The sequence below is a fragment of the Falco biarmicus genome, chromosome 2 (genome assembly GCF_023638135.1).
Source record: "Falco biarmicus isolate bFalBia1 chromosome 2, bFalBia1.pri, whole genome shotgun sequence".
Classification (NCBI taxonomy): Eukaryota; Metazoa; Chordata; class Aves; order Falconiformes; family Falconidae; genus Falco; species Falco biarmicus.
In genome coordinates, this window is record NC_079289.1 from 57,688,751 (window position 1) to 57,711,623 (window position 22,873).

The 22,873-nt window shown below is 47.6% G+C and overlaps 1 long non-coding RNA gene across 1 annotated transcript; it reads right to left on the reverse strand.

Annotated features, from left to right (window-relative positions):
- Nucleotides 1-470: 470 nt before the first annotated feature.
- Nucleotides 471-22,441, reverse strand: LOC130145221 (uncharacterized). Its single transcript, XR_008820412.1, has 4 exons — nt 21,203-22,441; nt 7,098-7,226; nt 5,142-5,443; nt 471-1,616 (listed from the first exon to the last, which is right to left on the reverse strand). It is a non-coding gene; the product is annotated as an uncharacterized LOC130145221 (long non-coding RNA).
- Nucleotides 22,442-22,873: the final 432 nt, after the last annotated feature.

The window sequence follows — 22,873 nt, forward strand, 5'->3', positions numbered from 1 at the left end:
GTGCCTGCGTCCACAGCACCTCGCTGACTTCAGACGGTCCTAATGCTGCCATCTCCTAATTTATAGCACTAGGAATGCAAGTGCAACGTGCCATTTTGGTATTGCTTTTGTTACTCCTTTCTTCTCTCTTTGTGCTGCCTAGGAGAGCAGGCAGGAGAGGGAAGATGTGGCACCTCAGAGCCACGATGCTCACCAGTGCCAGCCACTGGCATGGCTACGCTGCAGACCTTTGTGCCTTGCTGTGACATGTGCCATCTCTCTGGGGAGACGAGCAGCACCATGGGCTGGTTGCTTTACAGCTGCTCCCTAGACAGCAAGGGAAAGCAGAGATGTGGGCGTACATCGGCTCCTGCTGGGATACATGTTCGACCGATTGCAGGCTGCCCTCCTGGAGCTGCCAGCATCTATACTCCCTCCGCCGGTCTGGCCAGTGCCAGGGCCTCCCATGGACCCCACCAGTCCTGCTTGCAAGTTTTGTGCAGCAGCATATGGATGAGACCCTCAGAGATTTGAGAGCAAACACTAACATTTCTACTGAGCTTATATTTTGGGGGGACGTGCAGCTTGGCCAGAGGATGCCAAAAGTTTGTGCAGCAAGCAAAAAACCAATGGCCACATCCTTGTAAGCACATCCCTCTGTAATCCCTCTTTAATAGCTGGCTCCCTTGGGAGGCTAGCACCTCTCTACAAAACCACAGCATTATTTTTTCACACATGAAAGGGAATTTCTGTCTTGAATTTTATTTTCAGAAATCATTAAGCCATTTTTAGGGGGAATTTTCTGGCAGCACTCACCCCGAGGCCATCTTTCAGCAAAACCAGACCCAAACCCAAACCGAACCTGTCTGGCCAAAGCCATACAGACCCAAAAGACGTTGCACAATAGAAACCACCGGGGATATGTAACCACAGCCAGTGCTGCCAGTCCAGCCTCCTGCACTGCTCCCACACGGCGCCTGCTCCCACCCCACAGCCAGCCCGGGATCAGCCCCTGCCTGTGGCACCCAAGGGCTTCCCCGGCGACGCAGCAGGGCATCCCATGGGATCCACGTGTATTGCAAATGTAATGGAATTTTCCAATTAAAAACAGAATTGAGAGCCCAGGACACAAATGCATGTGCATGTCTACATGCATCTACTCATACCTCCATGTACCACAGGATTTTGCCGCGAGTTGGGAAACCGGGAATAGATACCAGGCACTTCTAGGGCTGAACAGTAAGTAGGGAGCAACACCTCAGGGTGAATTGCCTTTTTTACTTTGTGGTTTCCTCATGAAGGTCCATGTTCATCTGAGTAAGACCTTGTTCAAAGATGTAAGAAAAATTGGCTGTTAGATAATAACACCCTTGAAAAGGTTAGAAGTCATTGGGAACAGGGAAGGGAGACATTCAGCCCCATGGTGCAATTCTGGTGAGGTTCTTGGTGTCCTCCCCCAACAAAATGGTACCAAACTCCCGTGCAGGTCCTGCACAGGGCCCAGCCCTGCATTCTTCCGCAGCTGCCTTCCCTGTAGAGCTTTTCCCCTGAAGTCCACTTGCGGCAGGTGATGTGCTTCACCGAACCCTCTGCAACTTCTGCTCCATCTCTCTTTGCTGTGTTGCAGCTCCGTGTGTCTACATAAGAAGATGTGCTGCTTAAACCAGATGGGTTTAAACCCCAAATGTTTAACCAGATTGAATTTTGGTGATGCTTTAAATATTTGGATTGTCTTGAAGGATTTACTTTGCAGTCACCAGATTTTACCTTTTAGGGCTTACTTGTAAGACCACAGATGCATCTTAAACCTTACCACCTTAAATGTCCATAGTTTTCAGGATTTGTTGGCTGAATATTCTTTTAATGCATTTACTACATGCCTTTGCTTCTCCACTCTTGTCTCCTGAGTCTCAGTTGCGGTTGGTCTCTTCCCTTACTTGCCCGGGAATATAGTTACCAAATTATTTCTTCATAGAGGAAATTTTGCTTCCTGGGGTTTCACTCACTTTTAACATACTCATGGAAGACTGCAACATTTTAGCTGCTAATGCTTATTGAAAACACTTGAGTCTCTGGACTCTAATGTAGCTACATTTGATGCCTAATGCTTTAAATGATTTGTGATCATGAAGAGTTTGGTCTGACAGCATAATTGCAAGTGGAGAGACTTCTGAGCACTCCATAAAAACTAAAAAGAAAAAAAAATAGTACAAGCTTTTGCATCTTCGGGGGAGTTTTCTATGTACATGGTAAATAGAGGAAATTGACCTCAAAATTAAGCTTTTTTTTGGAAAAAGCAGAATCAGATGTTAGTGTAAGGGGAGACCCTTCCAAGAAACAGCAAAACCCCTCCATACACACAGAAATAGAGCCTGCTTAGCTACGCGTTCAGCCACCTCAAGAAGCCATGAGCCACACCTTAACCAGGCGAGCAGATGCCCCTGCCTGACTTCAGCAGGGACAGGGGAGGAAAAATCAGCTTTTAACACCCCAAGTGAGAGCGCTGCCCATGGCTTGCTCCAAGCCCCCTTGTTCCTGGGAAGGCTTTGCGCAAGCGGGAAGTGTGAGCACTTCCAACGCAGTGACTCGCGGAGGCAGGGATAATTCCCCTCCATCTGCTGCTGAACCTACCTACTGCTCACCACCCGAGCATCTGTGCCTCTGTGCACAGATTTTACCTCTGCAATGAGACACAGAGCAATGATTTGCATCTCACAGATAGGGATCAGAGGCAGGGAATGAGGTGGTCTAGATTACTGTCTTTACAAGTTGCAGCTGTATGGTTTAGCATCACAGAGCCAGAAGTCTTAAAGCAGGACCTTGCCTGTGAGCCGCGCTGGAAACTTTTAGAGGCTGTTAAAATCACAAATTTGTTATTCAGCAAGTATTTTGCTTGTGACAAAATACCATGTGGCTTAGCTGTTGTGGAAGCGAGTTTCTGATTTTTTTTTTTTTGTTTGGCTCTTCGCCAGCATTAATTGTCTGCAGCAACCCATGCAGTTCAGAGCTGTTAAAATGTGTAATCTGGAAACGTGCAGTCAGAGAAGCGTTTTGTTCTTCACACCAAAGTCTGACCTCAAAGTTATCTAAAATCCTGATTACTGTGAAATGATTTTCAAATGCAGGAACAGGTCTCCATCCTCACACAGTTAGTACAGCATACTGCTGGTTCTTTAGTACCATCACATACAGCACACGTGGGTATCGCACCATCTACCACTGATCACCCTCAAGCAAGCAGGAATTTAGCTCTCCTGCTAAATGTGTCTTTTAATCACCAGCTCCCTATAACCATCTGAATGTCCCTGCTTAGGAGGGGATGTGACCACTCTGGTTGCAAATGGTCGGTGCCAGAATGAGTCAAAGCTCAGCTGATAGAAAATGGGAATAACGAAGAATATTTCTAAAAGAACAAGAAACACAGGGTATTTTTCTTCAAGAGCTGAGGGAAATTTGAGGGAGGCCAGTGATTTCCCATCTCTCCAGCACTGCAGTAATCTGATGACTTCAGTTGGCCTTGACCACTGATTACTAAACACACAATTTCACATGAGATGACCTGTTTGCCATGGCCTGATTAGTTTTGGTTGTGGTTTTTTTAAAATGCATTCAAGTAGTCTGGGACAATAGACTCATCATCCTAATCTGATTTAAATGCCAGCCCCTAAGAAGGTTAAAATTAGTATTTACTAGAAATGAAGACAGTGTCATTTCAATAGCCAGACTTTGATACTCCCCAGAAGGTGCAGATAAGGATACACACCGTCTCCCCACCCACACTTAGTTCACAGATTAACAGCCTGGCTACAGCTGGCAGACCGAATGCCTCTCGCTGCGAAAAAGCAGTTTCTGCCTTCAGATCTTTCTCCTAACAGTCTCAGCCATGTCCACCCCGGCCATGGCTGCCAGTGGGATGCTGACAGGTGGCCGGTCCTGCCGCCCACCCAAAGGCGTCCAGGGCTCACAGCAGCAGCCCCCCCACCGCTTCCCACCACCCAGCCTCTCCACGTGTTGCTGGTCAGAGCTGTGTTTCAGTTCCAGGCTCTGTACACACAGGTGACCTGGCAAACCCTTGGCAGCCAGACCTGAAGGTGGACCCGCCAACACGGATGCGTGTTTCCCTGCTGGCTTCATGCTGCTGGGTCTGCTGGGTCAGGCTCCTGCACCTAAATCATTCTTAATTTCACTGCTTGTGTGGTTTTTATTTTGTGGGCAGTTTTTCCCGATATTTGTTTTCCATGGTTGATCTGTGAGTTAAAAGCTATGAACACTTTTTCTGGTGCGATGCGTGTTGACAATGGGATTAATGTTTGTAACTGGGTGCAGGCTGGGGTGAGGACAGTGATGAAGGTGGTTTTATGCTCAGGAGCACGTTTCCTTCTTGAGGCATGAAGATCTTCACCCTGCTCTTCGAGGTAGAGCATATCTGTGGGTGGACTCCCCAGAGCTGGTGGGGTCCAAGGACTGGTGCACCGTCAACAGGGCTCTTTGAAATAAGGAGATCTTGCAAATTGTGCTAAACTCAACAAGGAAAAGGCACTTACCACTTGGATGACCCAGTTTTTCCACAGAATCCAGTCTGAGGTAAAAGGTACCGCACTCAGGCCCTTGAATAAGGCCCACTGAGCAGATACTAATTAGATCCAAGTTAATGCATGGGGTGTGGGCTTTTGTGGAGAGAAAGATCCCTGAGCACAGTGATCACTCTCTCCACAGGACAAGTGGAGACCAGGTCCACAGGAGGGGTTAAATGGATATCCCCCCTACCCCGAGCCACCCAGCTCAAGAGGTGGCAAACCATGTCCTTAGGCCAATCTAAAAGTTTGCTTGAAGATCATTTCCTCCAAGGAAATGTTTGCTCACATGCCTCCGTGCTGCTGGGTGCGATGTGCTGCCTGCCAGCAGGGAGCTGGGTGGCATGGGACAATGCCACAGCAGGGTAAGACAGCCCTGCCAGAGGAAGGGAACGTGCCAAGGTGCAACCCCACACTCTGCAGGCAGTGTTGACCTTTCACTGCCCTCCCGAGGGTGCAGGGCGTCCGCAGGGCCTTGACAACCAACCCTGAGCAGGGTGATGCCAGGGACAAGCCCTGGCACAGCGGGGGTGGCATGTTAATACCTCTGGGGCTTTCAGGAGGAGCAGGAAGGCACCGTGGACTCACCAAAGCCATAGTGATGCTGATCCTATTATAAGATGCTCCAGTGTCTATGGGGGAAAGTCACCTTGCGGTCACTTCTGCATGTGCACTGTGCAGCAGGGAAGAAGTGTTGAGCAACTCTGGAGTTTCTGATGGCAGGTACTTCTCTCGACTTGAGCTGAGGAGGGTGGCGCAGAGCTGTCAGCAGGTCCTGGTGCAGATTCATAGAGGTGGTGGCGGGAGGAAGTGGTTTTTCTCATCTCTGGATGATCTGCTGCTGCACTCCAATTGCAAAGCCTTGTATGGGGCTCATAATACACCTTGCCCTGCATAGGCAAGGAGGGACAGGTAGTTAGTGGAAAAAAAACATTTAAAGGAAGAAAAGCAGTTTTGGTAAGAAGGAAGAAAAGCCATCCCTCATCACCTGTGGGACTGAGACAAGTTAGTGTGGCCCTGCTCGGTGCAGATCAAGCGTGGTGAAGCCTGGCCCAGGCACCTCTCCACACAGCAGTGGTTTGCCCTGGGACCGCCAGCGGCTGGCAAGGTGGTGGGGAGCTGGCCTGGGTGGTGGGAGACCTCCTTGCCCTAGGAGGATGCTGGTGGGGGCGGGGCACAGGGGGCTAGTGCACACTGGGGCTGGTCCCCACCCCAGGGTGCCCAGACAGGAGGTGAGCTGATGAGGCTGAGTACCTCAGCCCATGTTGGCCAAGGGAATTGGTTTTGCTTGGGGTCTGAGCTTGTGTGAGAGGGCCAGCAATGTGGAAGTGCAGGAGAAGGAGATGATTTCCTTCACTTTCTGAGCCCATCCAGAGCAGGGATGGGGCATGGAGGAGGACAGGGGCACTGGGTCCCAACCCACATCCTTTCCATAGTCAGGGATGCCAAAGAAATGTTGATTTACAGCAAGAAATTCAGAAAGGGAAGAGAGAGCAAAAATAGATTTTAATCCTAAGATTAAAAATAAATTAAGGATAAAGATATCCTACTTCTAGGATACCTAAAGGTGAAATCTGCTGCCCCCCCCCCCGCCTTGGAAGCAGGCTTGCCTTCCCATACACGCGAGAGATGTCGGTTGGGGCTTATGCACTAACAGCGATGCATTAACTGCTACTTACTAGAAGGATTAGATCTTGTGGTAGGGGAGATACATGCACAAAACACCTACCACAAATTGCAGGTAACTTGTTCCTGCGCACCTGGATGGAGGAAGCGGGGAGCCGGCGCCCACCCTCCTCGGGCTGGCGGTGCCCTGCCCCGGGGGACGGCGGCTGGGGGGCTGGGGCGGCGGGGACAGCCGCTCCCCGCTGCCACTAGAGGGCACCGGCTCAACGAGGCAGCGGCCCGGGCCCGGCGGCGCAGGGCGAGCCCCGCCGGCGTGGGATTGCACCGGCAGGAATTGTAAGGAGCAAGCACCCGTGTCCGGCCTTTGCCAGCGCCCCGGGAAAGGTTCGCTGGAGCGGACGGAGTTCAAACGGCTTATTAATATCAACGAGGGAGGGAGAAAAATCAAAGGTTTGTGCTTGGAAAGCGAGGGCTTCTTGAGTCACATTAGCTCGATACACTATTACCAGTCATTAGTATAATAATTAAACATTGTAATAAAATCTAATTCTACTTAGAGAATTTAAAAGCGTTCAGATGGAAAATGCCATTTTTATTTTTATTTTTTAGCTTTTGAAGGACACTTTCCACATCAACCTATGCAAAATCTTCCCTGCCACAGCTCCTGGAAGCTGATTTTTTTCCAAAAGCTTCAGTGCCAAGCGTCTCCCATGCTTGCACCTCCATCAAACACATCTTCACGTCTCCCCACCTCTGCCCGACGGCAGGGATGGCGGCAGAAGGGAGGTCTCAGCCACACTCGGGCTTTACGGGAGCCACAGCACGGAAATCCTTGCTTTAAAACCTTTGCTTCTTATTGTGTATGAATTACAGACGTTTAGGTAAGAGGTGTTAAGCTTGCCTGATGGAAATACCTACAGTCAGGCAGTTTATCTTTCTCCAGAGCTTCCCTCAGCTCCTTCGTTGGATGCTTTCACTCCTGCCTGAAGTTCAGGCCTCAGCCTCTTTGGGGATGGAGGGCTCTCATTTACACGCCTCAAATGTTTCCTGGTAAGGTAAAATTTAACAGTAAGTAACTATCATGGGTTGAGCCAGGTTTCACTTTGAATCATCAGCTTACCTCAAAGCAAAACTGAGAAAAAGGCTTGGGCTAGATCTCATGATCTCAAATTTTGGACTATTGTGCATCTTCGCTTACTGTTGGAGTGAAATTATTCAGAGCCGATGCTCCCGTTAGAAACCAGACAAAACACCCTCGATTTCAGTGGTGAAACTGAGAGCAGGATTTGTTTTTAGCGGCTACCCCGTATTTAGCCGGCGGAAATGCCAGTGGCCATCACCACCACCACCAAGCAAAACCCACTCTCGCTTTCCGCGTTGGCAGCCTCTGCTGAGCCACCGCTTTCGTAGCGCTCCTTTCTGGGGAGGACCTGGACCTAAAGCCCTGCATCAGGGTGGGAAATGACACACGGTGAGGAAGATGGGGGATTTTTGGCTGGTGGAAGGCAATGGGTGTATGGCACCAGGGAGTAAAACCCGGTCAGTGTGGCGTGGCTGAGGCTGGCACCTAAACCACCTTTCCTCACGAAAGCCGAGCTCCTGCGGAGCTGTGCGGGGGTTGCCCTTGGGAGCTCTCCCCATTAAATTTCCCATAGAAAAATGCATCTTTTTCATGCTGCAAATGTTTGGCAGCACTGTTTTTCCTCAATGCTACCACTGCACACAGGTACCATAATGCTGGTGGGCAGTTTTGAGACGGGCAAATCCTTCCCTTTTGCAGCTCATGAAACAGTGCCGCTTCTTTTATCACGCCTCAAGGCCCCAGCTGTTTTATTTTACAGATGAGTCTCACTTTCACTAGGGAAATGCACCTGCAGGACCAGGTAGTCACCGAGCTCTGGGTTTCCAGCCACTCATCTGCCAGGTCTTGCAGGAGGAGATGGAGGAGGAGGTCCAGGACCCTGCAGCAGGGAGGCTCAGCCAGGAGGATGCCACTGTACAGAGTATTTCTGGACCCTTATGTCCCCCCATTCTCCCAGTCTGGAACCCAGGGGCCAGCAGGCATTTTTGTGTCCCCAAAGCACTATCTGCTTGTTCACAAGCTTTGCAGGCACATCATAACAGACTGTTTGTACAGGCAGCCCCAAGGACCTCTGCAGCCATCCAGCTGCCCGGCATCTCCTTGGTCACAGGGGAGTGAATATTGCTCCCTGGTAAACAAAAAGGCACCTGTGCATGTGCTCCAGTTTAATTTCTTGTCTCCATTATACAAGGCCAGGTGCAGGGGTGGGGAGGGGGAGGTAGGAAAGGTGCCAGCAGGAGGAAGCTCACGACCCTGAGGGCAGCGGGACCCTGATTTCTGGAGAACACCCATGGGTGTTACAGCATTTAAATGTGTCATCTGGCATTAGGGCCAGATGGTGACAGTCCCAGACCTCACAACCAGAGTGAGTGTCAATGCCTTTCCCAAGGCATGGAGGAGATCCTCTCAGTAAACAGGGACCATAAAGCCAAGGGGGGTGAGGGTCCCACCAGCCTCAGCTGAAGTGGGTGCCACCTTGAGAGCGGGACCACGTTTTCCTCCCCTCGTAGGGAAATCTCAAAGGAGAATCAATAAGAAAACCTTGATAATAAACACTGCAGTTCATCAGACTGAAATTATCAAAAGCCAGTGCAGCTTTTTTTGTGGTTTATGCCCATTTAATAAAACCTGCTTTTCATCTCCCTCTGCAGGCACGTGATCCCAGTGATTGAAAGCAGGCCAGGAGGAGCTCAAATGAAAACCCCACCGTAGGTATGGGACAAACTCCAGTACAGGGAAGTTAGGTGCTGATTAGAGACCATAAACACTTGAACAGAAATAACAGGGCGAGCCAAGGTGCTGGAAAAGCCATTGCTCATAGGAACCATAGGAGAAGGTGAACTGCAAACTGATACAAGGCTCCATCCAGCGCCAGATGGCCATAGCAGGGCTCCTTCGCGTACCGTTTGATACAGAGGGAGGTCTGGGGACTAGTTCTTAAGCCAATGTTCAGGCAGAGCAAGGATCTCAATGCATTTCAGCTTTGTGTCACTTCTGACTGCTCTGTTGACAGCCGGTGTGGTGAGATCCAAGCAAGGTAGAGGTGGGAAGATGGCCTAGATCCTCATTTTTGTTATTCAGGCATTCAGTGAAAATCTGGAAGACCTACACGTACCCACGAGGAAGCAGGTACTTTCAAGAAACTTTGAAATGACAAGCTAGTTAGAGAAAAAATGTACAGCAAGATGATTTGGACATCCAAGGAAAAAAATGGTTCCCACAAGCGCAGTTTTTATAGATTACATACCAAATCCAAGAAATAAAAGCAATGTGCCCATATTCTTTTCTAATTTCATGATCAAGGGGTCAGGCTTTGCTAATATTATCAATGGCGTGTTGGGAAAGGGCTGCTAGTAAGATCTATTCCAGCTTTTGATAAGAGTAAGCAAACAATGTTGATTGACAGAATTCAATTAATCAGAGGCAGGTTTTAAGGATCACAGCCTTGCCTTCAACAAGGAAGTTAATCTTGGTTAATGCCTTAATTGACAAAAAAACCCCCAGCAACAACCTCCCCAAACAAACAAACAAACACACTAAAAGCTCCTCCCAGAAATCCTCCCAACACTTTAAATTCTTCTATTTGCAGAAATGTGAATGTCCTCAGTATTCAGGGCTTTTGAATCTACCCAGGAAAATTAGATATATGACATTTTGACAGACTGTGTGTATTTTGAAATATAGAAGTATGAATGAAATCATTGTGTTCATGTGGGTGAGATTCAGGATCTCTGGATTCACCCACATACACTGAGATGCAAAACAGGTATCTTTATGTGAGAAAAAAGTTTCAACGTTAATATTCAGACCCAGCCAGTGGAGCTGAGGAGAGACAAACCGTCTGGAGTTTCAAGTGGAGAAAATAGCAGGGAAAAGTTACAATCTGGTAGCCTGGACAGTGAATTTAAAAAGAGCACAGCTCTGTTTGCTGTTATTTCTTAGATTTGAGACATAATCCTGCTCTGATTTAAGTCAACGGGAGTTTTGCTGTTGACTTCAGAGGGACCAGAATCAGGCACTCTGTCTGCTCCAGACCTGACTGTTTCATTTGGAAATATAACTTTTTAAAACACACACTTTTCTCTTAAAATGCTACAAAGTACAGCAAGTAATTACATTAAGCTCTACCTGAAGCTCCAGAGAATTAATACAAAGGCTGCTTGGCTCTTGCCAACTTTCACTATTACAATTTTACTAGCACCATATGCAGCACTACCTTACCTGCTTGTTTCACTTAGTAAACTCATTGGGCTTTGGGGTTTTTTTTGTTGGGTTTTTTTTTCAAAGGAACATGCAATATCCACAAAGAAAAGCTCCAGAGAGTGAGGACCAGCTCGGTGGCCCATATGGTCTTACTATCAAAGAAATCAGAGATGGGGCAAGTCTGTTTGCTCAGCAACCCCGTCCCTTTTGCAAACGTGCAAGAGCTGGCTCAGGAAAAAACGCTTTTTTGCGTGGTTTCTGTTTCTTGCTGTCACGCAAGAACTGTGAAGTGAGATTTCCGGTGTTACTTTGAGCACCTCTGTGGCCAAGGAGGAAAGGAGCTGCAACGTAGAGACAGCACTGGCTGTGTCAGCTTTGAGACTATGGAAAGGCTGGGGACAGTTTTTCGAGTACAGCTGGGAAAGGGTTTCTTCAGAGCAGAGTTTTCACAGACAAAAGCTAATCCAGTAATTTTCATGTGACTAATTCCAATGTAGGAGAAGAACCAAATACAAATTATATATACAATGCTTCACGTGAAGACCAGAGTGTCTGCTAAGGCAGAGTAAAAGTTGACGAAGGATTTGTCAGTACTGGACTTGAAAATAAGGTGACATCTTACTGGAAGATGAGTTTTGAATACCAAAGACTTTTGCAGGTCCCTCAGGTTTGCCCAGAAGGGACCTTCTGCTGCACGAGGCTGGGGAGATGGACCTTAGCTTCACCTGCGCACTGCCATGCAGTGGCATGTAAACAGTCATGCCCTTGACAGTCCTATTTTTGTTTCATACTAGTGAAAACACCTTGTGGTCAAGCCAATGAGGATTTGGTTCTGCCATCATCCTTTGAGACTGTTGTACTTTGCTGCATTGGAGCGGTCTTACGGTTGAGTTGGGTCCTCCCTTACTCCTACGCATGGTAAATGGACAGAGACGTGACTCCCTTGAAGGTCAAGTGGTGTAAGCTCTGCAAAGGGCAGCCCCTGAGCTTTTTTAGCCCTAAGGATTGTCAGCCATGAGGTAGACAACGAGAAGGTCTGGGAGTCCAGCTGGTGCCAGAAGGAAGCAGTGTTAGATGGAGCAGAGAAGGGAAGAAGCGGCTGGAAAAGGAAGGCAAAGGTGGTAAACTCATGGAAGTTTCAAGTTGTTTCTCAAAGATGGGTTTGGTGATTGAGTACAGTGTATAGATAACTTCTCCCCACTAAACAGAAGATTTACTGTATCAAAGAGCTCCATCATTTGGCTCCAACTTAGTTGAAGCTGTTGCAAAACTAGGTTTTGTCTTCAGAAGACAAGTTGTATTGGCTACTCCTAGAGTCAGAGAGAAAAATTTGTGTGGATTTGTGTGGACAATTTAAAGGTTTGAAACTGAAGGAGCAGCTTTCAGCCTCATTTGGAGTCTCCTATGGCTTAGCCCACAATGAGATTGGGGGGGTTACTGCTAGTAGGCTGCCTCACAACACAGAAGTACATTGAGCTGTGACTACTGCAAGACACAACCATGTGGAACTCAGACACTGGTGGCTTTAAGACGCCAGCTATCTATGGCTGACAGGTTTTGTTGCAGGTTTGTTTCTGAACCCCAGCCTAGGCTAACACACACTTATGAGTAAGAGCTAGGCTGGGACCAGCCCTCAGGAGCCAGGATCTGGCAGAGCTGCCCTCTCTCTCTCTGACTGGGTGAACTGACTGATGATTTGGGACATGCTTCTCCCTTGCTCTGAGGAAAAGGACCACAGAATCACAGAAATGTTGGTTGCATGGGACTGCTGGAGGTCGCCCAGTCCAATCTCCCATTGCAACAGGGCTGCCACCAACATTATACCATTAAGTCAGACTTTATCTAGCCAGGGAAAGAGCCACCATCACCTCTCCGGAGCGCTTGGTGGAGTTTTTCCTAATGGCCAGTCTGAATCTCCCCATCTGCCATGTTGGTCGTTGTCCCTTGTCATGTCCTCTGGCACCACCAGGAAGAGTTTGGATGTGTCATCTTTGTACCTGCTCTTGAGACAGACACAGGTTGCCGTTCCACCACATTTTGGGCTCCTCTTCACCAGGTGAAACAAGCCCAGCTCCCTCCACTTCTCTCACGCCATACCTGCACTGTAGCCCTGCACCATGGTGGCAGCCCTGAACCACGACCTCTCCAGTTTTTCCACATCCCCCTTGAAGCAGGGGTCCCAAAATAGGATGCTGTACTCCAGCTGTGGATGCACCAGTGCTGGGAAGGAGAAGTGCATGGTGCCAACTCTTTCAGCCACAGCCTTGTTTTGTGGCCCAATGCATGGTGTAGGCACCACCATGCCTTCCCCCACGTCCACACAGCTGGCTGTCAAAGGGGTCTAAATAGTTGATATAAACTAGGAGAAATGGGGCAATTTCAGTTACAGCTAAAGCTTTGGTGTCAAAGCACCAGAGAGCCCTCTCCTCAGGATCTGCATATAATTAGCCATTCTTATTCAGTAAATCAGAGCAGCGCTGAGCTTACGCCCTCTTGTTCCTTGAGTTCATGTTTCGGCCTAAGGCTTACCAAAACATAGTTTTATATGCTAATTTCCTTATAGTAAACCCCTCACTGTATGTCGTTCATCGATACCGAGGTGTACATGTAAGAATAGGCTAATATTCTGTATATATTACCAACTTTATGAGTTCAAGAATTACAATGTGCTTGCTTTATTTAGGTGGTAAACTTTTTTAATGAGTCTGGAGGGTCCTTTACATAAAAGTAGTGACTCTAGCTTGGAATCTCTTTCCATGTTTATTAGAAATGTGTTTTACTTTACCATGAAAAAAGCCAAGGAAACATGCAGCCTTAAAGTCTAATGAAGTAGTTATTCATGCAGTCAAAGTTCATAAATTTTAAATACATTTAATTTATAAATTGAAAACATAGCTTGCACTGGCTTTTTCAAGATTATTGCTTGCCACAGGGGTTTTAGGATAGCTGCCGAGCCATGCTTGTTACCTCTTTCCTTTCAAGGCCAAGACTGGATCTTCACGATTTGCGCATATTCATTCTGATGTTTTTATATTTTAAAAAGTATTTTCAGAAATTAAAATACTAAAAATTATAATGCAGCCAGCAGCTTCTTTGTTCTCAACTCAGATAAGAATTGCTTTTGAGCTGACACTTTAATAGAGAGCTCTTTCTCATGGTGAGAAACCCTTTGTCCCTCTGGAGACCTCTTTTCTGAGCTAATTGTGGAGCACAGCCCCTGCAGCAGCAGTCTGAGCTGGATTCCAGTCTCACACCAATAAAACCTCGGTGCCAGCCTGGGTTAGGAGCCCAGCTTCCAGGAAGATGGAATTTAGGGAAGAGGGGAAATGAAGATGCCAGCTTCCCACTTTTGCCCTCTGTAGTTTCAGGTTGCTCATCCATCCTTCACGAGCAACTCTGGCTGCACAAGCTCTGCCATAATTTGTCCTGCTTGAAAAGCAGTCTCGGGCACAAAACATGCCACAGGGATGCCTGGCACTTGGCAGTGCACTGCCTGCATCAGGAGGAGGTGAGAAAAGGGCACCAGCCTTATGACAGCTGGGATTTCCACCAGCTTGGGCACCCTGCCTTGTGCCGGTGCTGCCACAGGGTGAGCCGGCAGCCAGCTGACGCCTGCGGGATGGCTGCTTGTTGGCTCAGAGTCACAGGAGGCCAGTTCTGGAGCTTCAAATAACTTTATGTGGATGTTATAGAAATGGAAATGCGCCTATCATAAGGGAAAGCATTAAGCCCACAATACCTAGAATAGTGGCATTGGTATTTAAATGCTGTACTTTTAAATCTATATGGACGATCCCCCCCAGGTTTCTTCTAGCAATACAGCAATGCAGCCAAAGAAAAAAGGGTAGCAGGGCCCACCGGCCCACCCTCCCCACCTCCCTGCCCCCAAACCAGTCAGTTATACCCAAGCCATTTCAGAAAGATATTTCTCTCATCTGGCCTCCAGTGACAGACGTGCCACAACATCCTTCACCTGGGTACTCACCGAGTCCCTGTCCTAACACTGGAAAAGATTTTTCCTACACATAACTCGCACGAGGGCCACTTCTGTGCGGCTCATCCAGACAACTCCATCCTCAGCCTCCACGGACTTCTGCAAAAGGCAGCTGCGAGACGACGCCCTCCCAGTGACCGATGCACATCCCTGCTCTGCCCCACCGCTTCTCCCATCTCCTCCCCCCCTGAGCCCCACAGCCCCGGCATCGCCGCCGAGCCAGCAGCACACGCCAGGCCCAGCCAGCACGGGGAGCGGGGCCAGTAATTGGAAAGGGGAATTGCAAAGCACCAAAGCTTATCAACAGGCAGCAGGGGAGAGCTCAGCAGCCGTCCTTGGTGGCCCGGCCCGAGGCCCAGCGCGGGTTGGCAGCCGCTCCATCAGTGGCACGGGGCAGACGCGCCCGGCTGCCTCGCTCAGAGCAGGCACCGCTGCGGCAGGAGCAGGAGGACAGCTCGATGGCCGGCACGGCCCCGACTTTCTGCTGGGGCTGCCGAGCCCACCAGAGCAGCGCGGGAGCGGGAGCCAGCGCAGTGCTTAGGGCATGCTCCATGAGTGCTTTCGGGGCAGCCTTAGGCACGGCTTCTTGGCCTCTGAAGTGCCACCAAGTGCCGCCACTATGCACACAGAAGTAACAGCTATTTTCTCATGTATCTTTTACTCATTAACCGAATAGTCTAAATATAGCTCCGACTAGCACTAGCAAGAGATGGTGGGTGCCCTCTGCGGTTGGGTCTTTGCTGCCTGCCTACCTGCAGCACTGGTTTTCTGCACCAGGTCCTTCACTTCGCTAGTGCCATGTCAAGTGCCCTGAACCCTCAGCCCTGGGGCGGACAGCTAATTGACGTTACAGGCTGCTGCCACGCAGGCAGGCAGGAAAAGCATGCAGCCCCAGGAACACAGCCAGCTCCTGCCAGCCCACTGTGCCCTGTCCAGTTTTCCCTTCCATCCCCGCACCAGCTTCTGACCAGCTATCGCTCCTGTCTGGATGCTTGGATAAATCAGGCTCTTGGTGCGGCAGACATGGGCAAAACTCATGAGTTCAAAGCCCAGCTCCTTTTGCAGGAGCTGTTCTCGCTCATTACCCAGGATGGGTCCATCAGGAGCTCCCCAGTCCCAGCAGGGGAGGATTTAATGAATATCAGGACATATCTGATATGTCTGTGTTCCCAACTTCGGCCTCAGCTTCATGCCAGGTACTAGTATTTCCACACCTGCCAACTACTCTGCTAGCCAACACATACCCCATCACTCAGCAATTTATTCAAAACAGTGGGCTAGTGGAGAAGAGGGAAGACACCTCCTGTCCCTGGGTGGATTTTAGGCTACATTCCAGCTGTAGCTTCTGCAGGATTTACATGTGTCCATCCCTTTTCCCAGTTCCATAAGAATTGAAAAGCATGGTCAATGGAGGAAAATTAAATGCACACTTGCACATTTTCTGACAAAGAAAAAGGTTATGGATGTTTAATGGGGTTTTGCCATATTCTATGGAACATGGCTGTGACCTCTCGCATGTTGAAATGTGATGCCACTGGTCAGCTTATTATTGATTTCATTTTTTGTTCATTCCTAACAAAACAGGCTTTCCAATGGAGTAAAATTTCTAGCTCTAGCCTCCGAAATTCAAAGCTTCTTGGAGGAGTAGCCCACCACGAGACTCTCTAATCTCTCTACAGGAATTCCTCAGCTCATCTGTCTCAGTGCAATTTCCTTGGAGTAAATGGAAGATGACACTTCCCTATGCCTATTCTATTACAATACTTGAGGCAGCACAGCACTTTATAGAGAGATAAAAGCTTGTAAATGGCATGATATCCTCATCAGAAGTAATCTGCCTTTTTGTGAATGGCCTCTCATCCATCCTCCCTTGCCCACAGATAATTTTCCTCAGTAGCTGGAAATCTGACTCTCCATTTCTTCTCTTGGGATAACAGTATTAGAAAAAAAGATGTCAGTGAGCAAATATTTGGTGGCAAAGCCAAAGGAATCACGTTCTTTTGAGACAAAACTCTCTTTACTTACAGCTGAGAAGAGAGAGATTAAGTTATAAGGAGTCCGGGCTTCTTGCCAATTCATCCCCATCTGCTTGTCAGGAACAAATGTTTCGTTATTTGGCTTGGAGAGGGAGCAAGGAGCAGGAGAGAGGGCAGTGGGCCATGGCCATGCCCTCCCACAGGCACCTCCCCACCCACAGGAGCTGCTCTTGCCTGGGGCTTCCAGCACTAACGCTCCAGGCTAGTGGCAGAGAGAGTGCCAGGGCTGGCTTGCCAGCAGAGGTGGGCACCATTATGAAAAAAACATCTGGATAGAAGAGAAAGGAATGAAGATGGCTATGTGAGGCTTAAGAAAAACAAAGGTGGGTGTGGAAAATCAAGAAAGTCAAGAAGAAAAGAGATTTCCAGCGTCCCTGCAAAATCAAAGCACACTGTGTCACAGAGACAGGGCCTGATAGACTACTAGGAGCTGTGAACACCTGACAGAGTTGGTAGTTCCTGGATCTATGTCACTGTGTCACCAGTATACTGTGAAAAATCTGAAAAGTCACAAGAAGAGCAAGCCCAAGAACCATGTACTCTTACCACAGCAGCAACATCAGCTTTGTTCTGCATCTAGTCCCACGTAGCAGAAGGCAAGCTGAAGTGGTAAGGAGCCTTGAATGAGTGGCAGACCGTTGCATGACACCTGTGCTTGGGAGCTGAGGAAGTCTGGGCCAAAGCTGTAGGATGGTCTGATGTCTGTTTTACTGTCTGGTGATTTGAAAATTGCTTGGACTGTGGGGCTCAAAAGGCAGTGATCAACATCTTGTTGCTCCTTTGGTAGCTAGTAACAAGCAGAGTGCCCCAGGGGCTGATACTGGTGCCACTATCATTCCTTGTTCTCATCAAAGACCTGAATGAGGAGGCAGAATGCAAATCCATAAATGCATCATCCTCAAACAAATCTGTGGATGCTGCTAAACTAAGGGAGTGCCTGACAAGCCGAATGGTAAAGCATCGGTAAACAGACCTTGGAAACACAGCAGAAATCCCATGAAGTTCAACAAGGATATGTGAAAAGTTCTGCAGCTGGGACAGAATAAGCCCAAGCTGGGAAATAACAGCTCTGCTGAGAAGGACCTGCAGGCTATGGTGGGTGACAAGAGGAATACGAAACTACAGTATGATCTCATTGCAAATAACAGCATGTTCAGCAGTGTTGGGAGGAGGGTGGCCAGCAGATGAAACAGACACCTGCATGGCACTGGTAGGTCTGCAGGTAGAGTACAGCATCCTCTTTTTGGAGCCCCTGCTTCAAGGGAGGATGTGGAAAAACTGGAGAGGTCTAGCTAAGGGCCGTCACCATGGCCCAGGGTCTGGAGTGCAGATGCAGTGTGAGAGAAGTGGAGGGAGCTGGGCTTGTTTCACTTGGTGAAGAGGAGCCCAAAGTATGGTGGAACAGCAACCTGTGACTGTCTCAAGAGCAGGTACAAAGATGACACATTCAAACTCTTCCTGGTGGTGCCAGAGGACGTAACAAGGGGCAACAGCCACACACAGCAGATGGGGAGGTTCAGACTGGCCATTGGGAAAACCTTCTCTACTAAGTGCTCCAGAGAGGTGATGGTGGCTCCTTCCTTGGAGGCTTTCTATAACTTGGCTGGATAGAGGCACAGCTGACCTAACGGTATAACACTGGTGGTAGTCCTGCTTTGAGTGGGGTGATCTCCAGGGTCCCATCCAACCAACATTTCTGTAACTCTGTGATCTCATATCTTTCCATAAAAAATATCAGTGTAGGGACTGGCCTACATCACTAGCACGGATGAAATTTCAGAGCAGTTGCAAACAATCAATGGAACACTACACACATGGGCAGACACGTAACTTGCTACATTCCAAACATGTCACCCAACTCAGAGCAATGAATGCATAGGTTGCATGCATTTTCCATTCAGCCAGATCACACAAATATAATTATGTCTTTACAAAGCCTTTCCCACTGCACCAGAGGTGCCAAGGCACTAGCAGACTCTGCTGTTGATGGTAATTGCTTCCGGATTCACTGTTTTTTGACAGGCCAAGCCATCACAGATTGCACTCTTCTTTTTTGGCTTACAAAACTCCTGGAGGACACACAGTGCTCCAAACACAAATACAGCAGCACTAAGAGGCTTTACAGTCCATACGAATGCATAGAACGCACTATATGCATTGCCAGCCCTCCAGACTACCACTCTGCACTCACTGATCTATATGAAGGAGGAACAGTATAGAAACTCATGTATGCTGAAACCGTGTGTTCAAAGATCCACATGCAATGTACTGGCAGTGCACGCAGTTTGAGTATCTGTGAATACAGCCGCAGCACCGTGTAATATCAGAACCGTAATCACCCTTTCTGCATTTAAATATTATATTAATTTCATTTAGGACTACAAGTTTTCTGCGCATTACAAAGTCGTACTATTTAGGAGATCACCTAATCTGAAAAAAAAAAAAAAAAAGAACCAACAACCCCAAACCAAAAAATGGATGACTTGCAAAACTCTTGGCCCTGGCAGATTTTGGATTGTGTTACCTTGCCATTTTCTCAGCAGCACTGTCCTGTGTTCCTGCTCAACCAAACCTGAGAACAGAAAACAAACACCTCTTTCTGAGCAGCGCAAAGTAAACCTCTGCAGACCTACCCACCATGTAGGAGTGTTTATAGATGATTTTCATTACAAGTATCCTGAGATTTGCCTTGTTAGCAACTCACACACCAGGTGAGATTCTTGTCACTACAGCCTGTTTTCTGCTTTTGCCTGTCTGTGCAGTGATCATGTAGAGCATGGCAAGTGATCCTCCCAGGGAATGTACTGTAATTTCCAGAAAGAAATCACCAAAAGAGCCATCATCTTTTTACCAGATCTCCCCAAGCATTTCTGTCTCTTTTCTATGTAAATTAGCATGCACGGATTTTTTCACATCTGATCACCCTTCCTCCCACCAACCGTAAATTAAAGAGGCAATTCTGTTTATCTGTAATCTGCATAATCTTATTACATGTGGTGAGATACGGAAGACAAATCAGAATGCAATGTGAAATTTCCAGCATTCCTCTAGTTTACAACAAATTTATAACACAGAATAACAGACATAATAATTCTCCTAGCTGATGTTTTATATCAACTTTTGACATCCTAATCCCATTGACTGTTAATTTAATTAAGATTTAGCCTAACCTCCATCCTGTTACTGATTTGGATATATTGACAAAAATTGTTAAAGCATGTGAAGTAATGCTTTAAAAAAGATCTCAGCAGAGATCTTACATGAAAATGAATAGGAGGACCCCCAGCTCCTGGTGGTCTCCTTCCCCCGAATTACCTGAACACTGCTAACAGGTCACTCTGCAAAGGGCAATGGGGGCACCTAAGAAAGAAGTTTAATTGCAAAGGAGGGCAAATAATATTAGTAAACCAGTTTGTGGGTGGGAGCTGGCAAAACTACCTCTTGTAGTCTGCTCATCAGAAAAATGCGCCTCTTGATTTTTTTTAATCATTCAAATTTGCCTACTTAGAGACCCCACCCTCTAGAACATAAAAGGGAACATTATTATGGGAGGAGCTGCAGTGGGTTTGCTTGCTTTTCTCCCTCATTTGAGAAAACAAAAAGCTTCATGCAAAGGATCTTAATGTTTCCGTCAGCATAGGGCAGGTTTGTATTTACTGATTTGGCAAATCAGATTCCATTCACAGTCACACACCAATGCTATAAAGACATAGGCATCTGTGTGAAACTACAACACTAGATGTGTAATATTGTGTTGGGGTTTTATTTTGGACTTTTTTTTGTTGTTCTCAGAGGAAAAAAAGTTACCCCATTTTGTGCCTTCTTCCCTCTCCACAGCTTTCTTCCTCTCCTGTCTTTCACATGCTTGCCTGATGCCTTACCTCCTTTTTACCCCACTTTACAGTAGTTTAATGAAGAGCACATGCCCCTAGTTGGCCCATGAGAGTGTCATATGGGACAGTGTTAGAAGGTTTCCTTGTACTGCTTGCCTGCAAGACACCTTTTACACCATCACTTTGACTGTCAGGTCATCTTCCTTGGCGGCCACACTGGCCTCTCCCTATTCTTGCTGCGAGCCTCCTGCATTAGGGTGGTTTTTCATCGCATCTTCAGTGCCTCTTTTAGGAGCTGAGAGCTCTCCAGGGTTCCCTTTCCCATTAAAATTCCTTTCCACAAGACTGCATTTACCAATTCTTTGAGCGGGTTGAAGTCTTCCGGTTTAAGTTCATTAGTCCATTGCTTTCACTCCCTACTCTCCTGAAACTTGAGAGCTCTGATGATTTGCGATCTTTTTCACCCAGATTGCCTTCCTCCAGCAGCAGCCTCCCAACCAGTTTTCCCACATTAACCAGCAGCAAACCACAAGCCTCCAGGTACAGTTATACACACCTCACATCACTGAAACAAAAAGCCACTATTTATCCCCAAAACTTCAGGGATGGGCTACACAGTGCAGTTGCCTCCCAAACACATAACTAGGACAGAGTTTCTGTTGCAGTGGGCCTACAGGAGGTATAGGCATCACTTGCCCATGTCCCCTGCAGGTCCCTGGTTCAAGACATCAGCTTGCTGCGGCTGAAGCGAGATGCTTGCGGCTCCACAAGCAACCTCCTAGTCTCCATGCAAGCAATGCCCCTCAGAGCCAGGAATCAGCTCAAATGCTTTGGGTCTGTGCTGTCATCCACTCCCCAGAAGCCCTAGGATGTACCTGGCTGGAAAGAGATGGGTCTGTGAAATTTAAAGCTGCATTGATATCCCTGTCCCTGAATCACCGAGCTTCTTTCTTCAGTAACAGGCAGTCAGATGTTTCGAGGCAGTTACTGATTTTGCATGGTTCTCATCTTGAATGCTGAATAACTCTCTGAAGTCAAGGGAAGTGGCATCAGGCGCCCAGCAACGCTGAAAGTCACATGCAGGTTGTCTTAAGAAGGGGCAATAAATAAACAAAACCCAAAGCCCACAAAAATCTGAAATGCAGACTTTAGAAAAACAGAAAAAAAGAATTTTTGCCTGGCTTTCTCCCAGAAACAGCCGCTATAATTCCATTAGGCTGAAGATCAAGAAAATTATCTTTTAATTTTAGCCACATCATCTTACATAGCATCTTAAACATAATACTATTCACCATAATTTTTCACTTCTAATTGTGAAGTTCTTTTACGTCTAACTGTAAAGCTTGAAAGAGCTACGTAAAGCTCTTTTCAGTGTCAAATTCCCCCAGAATTAGAGGGCTGAGTATGAATTACCATTACCGTTTAAGTCACATCCTGCTTCTCACCACCCTCTGTTCTGCTTTTGCTTTTCTCTGGGCATTTATTACCTTCTTTCCTTTCCCCACCTCCTATTTCAGGCTGTCAAGGAGAGAGCGGAGTCTGACTCCTGCAATGAAACGCTTCACCTGCAGAGCCTGCTGAGAGCGAAATTGATAAAGGACAGCACCAGCCCAGGCAATTTCACTCACAGCGGGCACTCGCAGGTGAAGCACTACCATAAAATGGAGCAAGGTTACTCGCCTGCTGCCTCCCAGCACAAGTCATCAGCTGATAGCTGCTTCTTTCGTGATCTTTTCACCGGTCTCCCGCCAGGCACCACTTGCTCTGACCTCGGTGCAAGAAGCAGGAATTGGCCATGTACACCAGCGTTTGCTAGTGGGGGTTGAGCCCAGATAAGCGCTCCAAATGTGGAATGCTCAGTCAAAGCATGGCCCAGCTGCAGGACCGCTGGAGGCTTTCCTCAGGCCACCTTTCCACCAGTGACATCTCAGGGAGGATGCCCATGGTCCCATCTACCTCAACAGCTACAACAGTCCCGCAGAGCTGCCACCACTGCAACTACCTGACCGGACAAAGGTGACTTGGAGCTGTTTCTGTAGCATCTGACAAGGTACCAGCCTGATGCTACAATTTAGGACAACCTATACATCATTTTAGCTGGTGGCTCCTGTGGATCTGTTTCAGCGCAGGTTAGGTCTCATGGGGTAGGTAGGGACACTATCACTCCAGAATCACTTTGCCCCAGTCCCACTTTCTCCACTATTTGAAAATCCTGTGTATTAGAGGATGCCTTTTCACCAGCTCAGGATTATTTTTTTTATATATAGGAATAATTCTCAGAGCTTGATTGATACCAGGACTGAGATTTTTTCCTCAGATGGGTTAGTGTAAGGAATAGTCATGAGAGAAGCATCGTGACGCAGGGTAGGGAAACTGGGCTCTGCCATCTACCCCTTTTTTCAATACTGGAGGAGGGAATGAAGCTTAAAACCTCCAGATTTTAAACAAATAAAAAGCTTATTCTTACATAATTAATCATTTATTTGTCAAGGTCATTTCACTGTTTCATACCTGAGACCAAAATATTTTGAAATCTAAAAGGACTT